Source organism: Rattus norvegicus, chromosome 5 (genome assembly GCF_036323735.1).
Source record: "Rattus norvegicus strain BN/NHsdMcwi chromosome 5, GRCr8, whole genome shotgun sequence".
Lineage (NCBI taxonomy): Eukaryota > Metazoa > Chordata > Mammalia > Rodentia > Muridae > Rattus > Rattus norvegicus.
In genome coordinates, this window is record NC_086023.1 from 13,038,139 (window position 1) to 13,047,223 (window position 9,085).

General features: G+C 39.6%; 1 long non-coding RNA gene across 1 annotated transcript; it reads left to right on the top strand.

The window, feature by feature from the left end:
- Window positions 1-7,336: 7,336 nt before the first annotated feature.
- LOC134487055 (uncharacterized) lies at window positions 7,337-8,833 on the top strand. Its single transcript, XR_010066774.1, has 2 exons — window positions 7,337-7,649; window positions 8,661-8,833. It is a non-coding gene; the product is annotated as an uncharacterized LOC134487055 (long non-coding RNA).
- Window positions 8,834-9,085: the final 252 nt, after the last annotated feature.

Here is a 9,085-nt window from a genome sequence, read left to right on the forward strand (position 1 = left end):
TCAGTATCATTTGTAATTAATGAACAACTCCAGGACACCTTGTAGTTCACTCTGCCAAATCCTCTCTAAGACAGGACTCTCACAGAGACCTCTGCAGCCCTGGCTGGAGTCCTTAGCTCCTCATCAAAGACTTAGAGCATAAGAAAACAGGGCTAGAGTATCTGGAAACTTTCACTTTGATGGTAAATAAGGTCTTTCACAGGCTCTGAATGTGTTGTGTCCCTTCCCACTTCCTCTATTGAAACCTCAGGCTGTGCCTGCCAGGAAAAGGCAGGCAACAAGCAAGATGATGGACAAGAGCCAGAGGGTTTTTTTTCCTTGAAATACTAATGAGGTTAAAGCCTCCAATAAAAAAGGGATGGGGGGAAGAGGAGATAGAAATGGCTGAGTTCTGGACTAGCTCAGCCATTAAATTTATTTCATATGCGTGAACTTGGTGCAGTTAGAATCGATTATAAGGTTCAAAGGGCCCAAGGGCAGAGCACAGTGGACTTCTTTTGGTCCAGTCCAGAGAAGGACCACTGTGGCCTGAAAGGCTGAATAGTGCAAGGCTGCCTCTTAGCAGGAAGAAAGCTCTCCACATGCCTTTCAGAGACAAATCACATTTGTCTCTTGGACATTTCAGTGACACTATTGGTTCAGGAAAAGTCACAGATCAAGTCTGATTCCAGTTCAGTAAAAAGGTTGACAAGCTTTAAAAACAAAAGACAGGATTGCTTTATTGTATGACCATGTCATTTAATAGAAACTGGTCTTTGTTACCTCCTTAAAGGATGTGATATCTAGAAGATGGCAGCATGCCATCTCGACAGACAAAAACTAGGTAGAATAATGGAGCTATACTGATAGACACAGAACAGACTCCAGCAAGAGGTGACTTCTAAGACTGTTTCTAAGTGGAGGTTTCAGTTCATGCTTAATTTCCCAGTTGCTTGCACTTGAGTGTGTTTACAATTTAATCAGATCGAGTGCTGCAAGTTCTGGAGGAAGTCATTAGTTCTTCCATCTCACTCTTAGAGGTGAATAGCTTAAGTGGCAAGCTGCAGTACTCATAAGTCACACTTTAATTACTGATGTGATGTCATGGGACATAAAAACAAACCAAAAGTTTGAATAGTGTCACTTCGGTGAGAGGCTAGAGTTCTCTCCAGATGAACTTGATTAAGAACAAGGTACCCTGATAGCTCTGATCTAATGATGTCATGAGAAATCATGTTCTCATTATAAAAACTTAACTTATCAACATCCCAGTATGAAAGTTGCCTTGATCATGGTGTCTCTTCACAGGAAAGAGACTGTTTCTGTGGCCATGTCATTGTCCCAGCTTCCCTTTGATTCTCTAGTCCATTCATGCCAAGTTCTCCATGCCCTAATTCTAAAAGCTGATGTTCTCTAGAGTTTGGCCCGAGGCCTTCTCTAATTATTCTTCCCTGGCCATTATCCTTTATCTCCTGGACAAAGGTTGCCCCACTAAGAATTAGTTGGTCCCTCTGTTGCCATCTTTCTCACACATGAATATGGACTGGTTTTCCCAAATGAGATTTGAGCCCAGAAGCCAGGAACAAGGAGGTCAAGCTTGAGCTGTTTGTGTACCAAGCTGATCTGAGCATGTAAAGAACTGGTTCTATGGTCACAAGATTACACAGAATAAATGGTTTTTTATAGAGTAGAATAGAATAGAATAGAATAGAATAGAATAGAATAGAATAGAATAGAGTAGAGTAGAGTAGAGTAGAGTAGAGTAGAGTAGAGTAGAACAGAACAGAACAGAACAACAGAACAGAATAGAATAGAATAGAATAGAACAGAATAGAACAGAATAGAACAGAATAGAATAGAATAGATCAGAACAGAACAGAACAGAACAGAACAGAACAGAATAGAACAATAGCCTTTTCCACTATTTTCAAATTTAAGACAAATGTCAATTATGATCCACTACCTCTGACTCCACCTTGTGTCCCTCCTACTTTACAGTGTGTATCCCAGTCAAATACAATTCCAGACTGAAACATCAAGCTTCACGGTAAGTTACAACTCTTCTACATAATGGATTCCATAACTCTATTACAATTGCAGATCCATTGACAAGATGAACCAGTGTCTTTGTCAATGTGACCAATAGTCTCTCCAGATCCCGACCTGTCATTGCCAGTCAACAAACGTTTGCCTGCTGAATATATGATAAAAGGATAGGAAAGGGGCATTCAATGGGACCCTTCTGGTCTCCCAGGGCTTCATCGTCCCACTTCTAAACAAAGATGAGTGCAGTTTTGCTTTCACTTCTCCACTATCTGTTCTTCAATACAAGAAGCAAATATAAATGTTCCCCAGAGGAGAAAGTGTGTGTGCAAAGCACCTCACTGCGGACTGTGAGCATGCTTAAGGAAAGGAATAAAAAACCATACACTTATTTCACTGTTTATCAAAGAAGTATTATTCATCGTGCTAAGGTCTTAATCAAACCAATCTATTTTACTCTCAAGCCAACAATAAAACCCAAGAAATGCCTGATGGTAATTAGCAAAAACCAACCACAGTTACTAAAGCACAAAGATAATTTCACCACAATAGTTATCTAATAAGCCAGGTATCCCTTAGACGCAGAAAAATATCTTCCAAAATACTTCAGAAATAATCATTGTGAAATAAAAACACATTAAGTAGCTTTTTAAACTCTTTATAAAAAGAGTATTGGACTTTATTCTTTAACTATTTGCAGAACAATCAAATGGGAAATAGAATTTCCATATATCCTCTCGTATACTTCTCCCCTAGGGCCCATTATTAACATTTTGCATTCACGTATCCATTTTACTTCTGATTTTTCAGCTTTGTGTTACTGTAGCAAATTACCTGAGGAGAACTATTTTTTAATAATTATTCCCCACCTCCAAGTTTGAAGACTGGAAATTCAAAAGCAGGCTGGGTGGGAGCGGGGGCATTTGGCTACTGTATCACCTCATGTTGAGAATATACATGTATCTTTCTTTCTTTCAACTGAAAATCTTTGATATCTTTCTGACTCCTTCTGAAATAATGTCCTTAGAAAGGGTCTTGAGAAGCCAATGTTCTGGCTTCTGATGCCTCTCAAATGTAATCTGTGGCTGAATGTACAATTCCATGTTGATTGCTTATCTAGCATAACTGGAACTTGGATTTCATCTCCACAAAAGCAAATTACAGTTATTCTATTCTCACATTCTGTTGACCTTCTTGCTTTGAGAACGCTAAGCTAATTACACATTACAAATGTGAGTCTGTTGCTTAGCTAGTGTGGTGCTCAGACTCACTGCTTCCTCAGTCATGTATCTGTGTACAGGCTGCTTTGTCTATTGGGAACTGTTAGGAATGCTGTCTCTATTTGTGGTTCTGAAAAACAAAACTTCAAGACAGCGTGTGTGTGTGTGTGTGTGTGTGTGTGTGTGTGTGTGTGTGTTATTATATATTATACATTTTATGCATATATTATATTATATATAATACATGTGATTATATATTATAAATAATATTTTGCTAGGATCCTGAAAGATTTTTTTCAAAGAGAAGACTTGTTACATCTGATCTCTGGATTATTTTTTGTATTATTTCTTTTAAACATTTCTCTCTCTCTCTCTCTCTCCCTCTCTCTCTCTCTCTGTATGTATGTATGTATGTATGTATGCCCACTTTTATAGACTTTATATTTTTTGAATTAAGAATCATTCTTTGCTGGACATAGTGACACACACCTTTAGTCCCAGAATTCCGCAAAAGCAGATTGATCTCTGTGAGTTCTAGGCTAGTCAGGACTACATAGTGAGACATTGTCTCAATATATCTATATCTACACCTAGTTGTATATAGATATACATAAATATATATTTATGTATATGTATCTATATCTGTATATATATACATAGAGATATCTATGTAGTTTTAAAGACAGCTATTTATCTATGTCTATTTATCTATATATAAATATAGATATTTCTTTTAAATTCTTTTAAAAGAATTTGTTTCTATCACTATTCCAAATATGGAGATGAGTGAACACAAAGTCTTTTAAAAGAATACACGTAGTTATATATAGATAGATATAGATAAATAGGTATTGATTTCTATATTTCTATCTCTCTACATAGATTTATATGTATATATATATATATTTATACTTAGTTATATAGAGAGAGATAGAGAGATAAAGATAGACATATAAATATATTTAATCTCTCAAGTGCTCAATCATTTCAGTTTTTGGTTGTTATATTTGTTTCAATCAATATCTTTGCCATTTTTATTTGTATTGTGAGAGACTTAGTTTATATTCTAATCTTTCTGTGACTTCATCTGTGTTTTGTGATGCTGTGTATGACAGTGGATTGCATCTGGAATGTTCCCTATAGGGTCAGCCCATGGTCTCTCGTGTGCCCCAGCACAGTGTATTGCTCCTCACAAGCCTGAGAGTGGCGTGTCCAAGCATTACAACATGAAACTTCCAAAGCCGGCAGGAGAATGAGAGCTGCTTCCTCCGTGCTAACTTATTGCTGCTATTTGGGGTAGTGATAGAAACCGAATGACACAGCCGGGCTCTTCCTCTGCAGAGATGCTGCTCTTCTGCTTCGGGAAGAAGACATTCTAAAATCTTTCTCTGATGTGTCTTTGTTTTTGCTTTTTGTTGTTTGTTTGTTTTGTTTTGACAGATGGCCATCTTGTTTTCTTACTTGTATCCTTTCTTTCAAATGATGATTGTTTTTGAAAACTCACTTTATTTACTAATAGGCGTCTGCATAAATTCCGTGTGTAGCACGTATGTTTCTATTGTGGGATATGAAGATCACGTCAAAAGACAGCCTATTAAGGGCTTGGTGGCCAGCAGACAAGCCTCGGGGGAGGTTTGGAGGCTGGCAGGCCTGTATTGGGGGATTGATTATGTCATAAGAGCTCTTATTTAATTGATGAATTATCCATTGATGGTTTTATCATTTCACAACCATATTGAGAGGTGGAAGTGAGACATGGCCAAAGGAAGGGGGATCACGAGGAATGCTTATGAAGAGCACACGTTGACGCTGTCTCTTCTGATTTCTCTGCTCTCCAGCTGCAGGTGACACTACCGTTATCTCCTCATTACACGTATCTTAGCTATCTCAGACTCAGGCTCAAGTGAGCATGACCAAAACCCTGATACTAAAAACCTAAATAAATCTTCCCTCCTTGAACTCATTTGAACCAGATACTTCCCAAAGTGGCAAAAGCTAGCCAATATGGCTTTTTACGTTGCTGTGTGTGACCTGATTGGTCTCTCTTATTACTAGGAACAAAATAATGTTTGCATATGGGTGAGCTCAAAGCCAATAGAGAAAGTGAATGGAGAAAGATTTATTAATGGTTCCATATCAGGGGAGAGTGAGGGGTCATGATGGGAAAAGTAGTTTTCTCAGCAGGTGAACAGCACATGGGTTTTGCTTGTTCCAGGTTTTTTATTGTTTCATTCTGTTTTAATCCAGGAGCTACTACATTACACATGGAAAAGCACATATAGGGGCGGACACATTTCTGAATGTTCTCAATTTAAGATCCTACACCAAATATTTAAGAAGGAAAGACAGTGGAGACAAATACTCCTGACTATGCTCAGTATGCTATGTCAATGTGCCTGGTTTACTAGGTGTCACCTGTGCTAGTTATTTTTCTCAGTGTTGAGAAAGGATGCCTGATAAAGAGGAAGGATTTACTTTAGCTCACATGGTTCATGGCAGCATCCATGGTGGCAGGAACAGATCCTGCCCATGGAAACAAGACTGTGAAGCACCTTACCAGGACCATTTGCAACAATCCAATTCCTCCAGCAAGGCCCTGCCTCTTAAAGGTCCCACAACTTTGGAAAACAGAACCATGAGCAATAAATGTTCAGAGACAGGAACCTCTAGGAGACATTTCACATTCAAACCATAACATTCCCTAAAATAATGACTCAGATTGGCCCAGCAACCTTGTCTGGTACCTTGTAAGTCTCTCCAAAGAGTCTTAGGTGAAAAAAATAGCTTTAAGATATATAATAGTAATTTTAAAACACAGCAGCAATTTCCAAAATTTTTCAAGATTTACTTTAGGTATATGATTTTTTCTGCCTACGTGGTGTGTGTGTGTGTGTGTGTGTGTGTGTGTGTGTGTGTGTGTGTGTGTGTGTGTGTGTAAAGGCTCCTGCATGCAAGCCCTATTGGACCCCTTGGAACTGGGATGGATGTGAACCATCACATGCATTTAGAAAACAGAACCTATGTCCTTGGCAAGAACGTGTCTTTTTGACCATCAAGGAACCCATCTCTCCAGTTTGCTGGCAGTTTTCCTACAAGGTAGATTAGGTCTGAACAGAGATGTGGATGCTTAGAGTCAACCATCAGACTGGGCTCTGGGACCCTGGTGCTGGCAGAAGGACTGGAGGAGCAGAGGGGGATTGCAACCCCAATGGAAGAACAATGACTGCTGGATGGACCACCCACTGCTCCCAGGGACTAGACCACCAACCAAGGAGTGCACAGGGAGGAATCTATGGCTCCAGAGACATATGTAGCAGAGGATGGCCTTGTCTGACATAAATGGGAAGGGAGGCCCTTGGTCCTGTGAAGGGTTGATGCCTCAGCATAGGGCATGCTGGAATGGTAGGTCAAGAGAGGGTGAATGGGTAGGTGAGCACCCTCATAGAGGCAAAGGAGAGGAGGGAAAGGGCAGATGTGGGATGTGAGTTTGTGGAGGGGTAACTGGGAAGTGGGATATCATTTGAGATGTAAACAAATGGAATGATTAATTTTAAAAAAGAGGAAGACAAGAAACTTTGATGAATATTTCCAAGGCTAGTCTAAAAGAAGTAAAAGAAACACTTAGGGAAGTGCCACATGTCACAGAGACTTGCATAATTTCTGTGTACAGCAGGTACACTTCTGTTATAGATTAGATATGAAGATCTTCTCAAAAGGCAGCTTGTTAAGGGCTTGGAGGCAGGCCTTGCAGGAGGGAGCTTCACTCCAGGTATTGGTGCTTGTGGATCCTGTAAATATTATATTTAATTTTGTTAGAGAGAGTTCCTTAGGTCTTTGTTAGATTTTTCTGCCTCTAACATCAGGAGACACAGACCAAGGGAGCAAATAAATGAACATGCCAGGAAGCTGTGGGTGTTCTACGGATAAACTTCTCCATCTTGTCACTTTGACATCCCCAGCATTCTCCTGCGGTGGCCTCCCTCTGTCTTCCTAGCAAAATAAGTCCTTGCTTTCTCTTCTATGTTGAAAACCTTCCATCTTCTTTATGTCTTGCAAAAATATGTTGCAGTAATAGTTCACTTTCTTCACAATAATGGTGTTAGTTTTGTTTCTCTGTTTTACAGAAGTGACTCCTTGTGAGACATCTTGAGATTGAGGAAAAGTCCTCAGCCAATCATCTTCAAGTATCTTTAACCAGAAGATTCTAGTGTATTACCTCACAGCTTCCAGTAGAACATTTATATGACAGTAATTATGACTACAGAACAGTACTGGAACCAGACATGTCTTACTGATGTATGCACAGTTAAGTTTCAAACCCAGGACAAGCTGCTGAGGTACCTACCTAATACATCAAAGCAGGCCTGGCCTCCAGATTCTCCCAGCATCCCTCAGTCCAATTACAGGGTATGGCTAGTATCCCCTGCCCTTTACCCTGAACTTTCCAGCCCAGGGGCTGAGCTGCCCATTCCCCAGAGGCTCTTCCCCTATATAATCCAGACATTTTGGTCACTTACTCTCTCTACCCTTCTCTGCCTCTTTTGCTCTTTTATAACCTTTGGCCTCCTGGCGGCTGTACTTGGTCCCCTCTCTTCTTTTCCCTCTTCCTCTCCCCACATGGTTCAGGGTCATGATGACTCTGGACTCTTCCAGATGTGTCTGTCTCTGGCTAGTTCTCCCACATTTGTATAATAAACTTTCCCTTCACCATATCTAAGAGCAGTCATGTCCTTTACTTTTTTCATTCATGCACATATATTTAAACGTATACAGATTCATAGACATGCTACAAGACAGCACTAGATCTAAGGGTGATACTTGAATGCTGGAAAACATATGCTAACATTTGAAGATAAAACAGCAGCATGAATTAGGCAATGTCTATTGTTTTCACTTGTATAAATTGCCTGGACCATTAGAAACAATAGCCTTAATTATTATGGCTTTTTTCCCTATAGCTTGCAGCTTGATAAATAAGTTGCTAGTATTAAGAAGAAATGATGGTTTATTTTTTTAATTAACTCTTAGCTGGCTTTGTTAATTGCCTTTACTAATAGAACATAATGGGGACACCTAAGACATGCTAGGTAGAAGTCTGCTGTAGCTACCATAGGAGGAATAGCCATGTAGAGGCATGTCAGTGCACTCCAAAAAGTTTATATCAAGTGCAGAACATGATAATAAGGCCAGCTGGGACCCTACAGTCCTTGTGGAGCTGTCAAATATTACATCTACATGAATGACTTCTGGTAAAACCAAAAGAAGAACCATACATATGACCAGTTTACAAAAACCACAGACAGGATTCTCTCCACTCCCACACTCTCTCTTCTCACATTTTAAAGTCATCTGTTTGAGTTATATCTTCCTTTTAAAATATGGCCCCAACCTCATGAATTTACTTTGCTGGCTTTCTAGATTACATCTGCGTGCGTAAGAAGAGAAATGGATCGTTTTCTGTGCATTCTTCCACAAGCAGTGATGGGTGCCAGATGTCACTAGTTCGTGAGAATGCTTCTACACCCTCTGGGAGTCCCTTCACCCTGTCTACACTACTAATAACAATCAGTGTGCTATGCATTTCTCCTTAACAATTCCATTTGATTGTGTCATCTGTTTTATCTTAGGCTCTTGACTGAATGCAAACATTGTTCTAGTGAGATTTGGGGATTTGTAGGATAGAAATCCCATTTTCATTTCAGAGATTGAACCACATCATAAGTGCTATGGATATGCATAGGTAACATTGATTGTCAGCTTGACAAGATCCAGACTCACCAAGAAGACAAAACATCAGGCTTACAGGCGAACGATTATCTAGATTAGGTTGACTAAGGATGACC